The 2544-nt window shown below is 40.3% G+C and overlaps 1 protein-coding gene across 1 annotated transcript in view; it reads right to left on the minus strand.

The window, feature by feature from the left end:
• The window catches only part of adamts17 (ADAM metallopeptidase with thrombospondin type 1 motif, 17), a 487878-nt gene that overhangs the window by 320090 nt on the left and 165244 nt on the right, over nucleotides 1–2544 (minus strand). The gene's annotated exons all lie outside the window — the stretch shown is intronic.

Here is a 2544-nt window from a genome sequence, read left to right on the forward strand (position 1 = left end):
AGTTACTTAAACCAAAAAGTAATGCGTTACTGAGAAAAGTAACTTTTTAGTTACCCCCCCCCCCCCCCCCCCCCCCACACACACACACACACACACACACACAAAAAAACCCCAACTCTTTACTTAGGACTCTCGTCTTGGCTGGCCATCACGCCATGACCTTGACGCATGCGCACTAGTGTCATCTATACTCTGAGTACGTCCTGGCTGTAGATGATTGAGTGGGAACGCTAGAGGGTGCTAGGTGCTTTTCTGTTTTTGCAGTGTAGTTTTTCTAAGCCACAAAGAAGACAACGTTGCTAAGAAGATCATGTTTTGGGAAACTCAGCTCTGCAGCCCAAAACTTTCCCTAACTGTATTGGGAAAGTAGCAGACGTAGCTACGTCGCCTAAGCGACAGCGGATGGAGTTTATCCAAGGACTGTTAGACTACAACTTGACAACACAACTGAACAGTATAGGAAACATGCAACCGTCTTCTACAGTGGAGTCACTCACTGTCAGGCAGCTAAATGTTTTACAACTACGGTACTTGGATACAAATATGGAAAATGAGCTAAAAGCTTCCTCGGGATAACAATGGATATCACGTCACTGGATATAACGTTACTGGGACTAAAAATCTACAGAAGCGCTACCGCTTAATGTAACTTTACAGCACTGTGGTGAGGCCAGCAGGTCGACAGTGACTTCAGAGATGGTGAGAGACGTGTTTCATTAAGATGCTCTGGTAAGAATTGTTCATATAGCTCTATATGACTTGACTATCTTTTATAGTTAAGGGCTAAAATGTTTTAGTGAAAGGGAACATCAGTTTGTGAAGGAATACTGCATGTTGCACGCCGTTTTAAAACCTGGCCAAAAATAACGGAGTAACGCACCGTTTGGTAACGGTAACTGAGTTACTAAATTTAAAAACTAACGCGTTAGGGTATTAGTTACTGCCAAAACTAACGGCGTTACTGTAACGCATAACTAATACCGCGTTACTGCCCATCACTGTACATAACTCCTTGAGATCAGGTGGAGAGATCCACCAATCAGTCCTCTCAGGAGAAAATCCAGGAAGAAGAAGTTTAAGTGTGGGAGTGGCCTATGTGAATCCCTTTTGTTTGAGACCATGCTGCAAGGTGAGTGTGTTTGCTGATTCTGTGAAGTTAATCTTTTCTATCTCCCTTAACTTTAGCTTATATTGGCGTTATGATACGTAGCGTGTGAAATAGGGTATGGGGAATACAGATGCAGCCACTTCAAATTTCTCACGCCATCCGAAAGCCTTCCGGATGCCTGCCAACTTCCAGCCAAATACCACCCCCCCCCCCCCCACCTTTCTGGGGGTGTGCCTAGATTCCACTGTAACATGCCCATTTATTCAATTACAAGGTGTCACCATGAGATGGCGCTTCCCTCATAGAAACACAAAAACTAACAAAGGTTTACCTACAGTAGTAGTATTTCCATTCTATGCTACATTATTAATCTACTCCACTGTCTCAGATGCAAATATTACACATTTATTGCACTACTTTTATCTTAAAGATTTAGTTTGGCCTACTAGTACTTTTGTACAATAATATAAATTTGTTGCTAGGTTATATTATTACAGGTTACAATAAGCCACCCAGCAGTATTTAAGTTAATAAAATCAATCAATGTTATAAACACATTAGTTATTATGGAAAACCTAAAATGTTGTTACAATTGGCCCAGGTCTCCCCTATCTGAAAATATTGAGTTAGTCTCTCTAATGAGAAACGTTCTGAAAATAACTGTGCCTGAAAATAATTACTTAAATCATTTTGGAAAAAGTTGCTCATTATGAGACTTAAATTTTAAAATAACATTAACATTAATTAAGAGACAAAATCATTTTTTTAGTTTATAATGTGAAGAACTGTAAAATGTCCCTTTTATGAGGTAGTTCAGACACTGACATTGACAGTGACGATGTGTTGTTGAATGTTTGCATCAAAAATTCGTATAGCGCACTTGTCACAGTGTGATGATCTGAGTGACTGGGAAACCTATTCAGATGGAAACACTCATCCATTCAGAGGGAATGAAAAGGTTCATGGTAATGCTAATTATGTGTTTGAGCTCTCTCACCTTCCAAGATAAACAGGACCACATTATGTCGCGTTAGTGAAAGTACTCCACTCCTTTTCAGTTCTTTCAGTTTCAGTAACGAAATTCGTTAGTTTAGTGACATTTTACAATTCTTCATATTTAAGACTAACGAAATTCATTTCTGCACATGGTTACAATTCTCCTCTGCTCTCTGTATCGCGCATGGCGGAGTCGTGTTGGCAACCGTGCGCCGCTCCACACCGACGCGCCTCTGCCACCGTACAGTCACAGATGTGTTGCAGCATGACACGATCTACAGTGGTGTGAAAAAGTGTTTGCCCCCTTCCTGATTTCTTACTTTTTTGCATGTTTTCCGCACTTAAATGTTTCAGATCATCAAACAAATTTAAACATTAGTCAAAGATAACACAAGCAAACAGAAAATGCAGCTTTTAAATGAAGGGTTTTATTAATGAGG

This window comes from Epinephelus moara, chromosome 1 (assembly GCF_006386435.1).
Source record: "Epinephelus moara isolate mb chromosome 1, YSFRI_EMoa_1.0, whole genome shotgun sequence".
NCBI lineage: Eukaryota > Metazoa > Chordata > Actinopteri > Perciformes > Serranidae > Epinephelus > Epinephelus moara.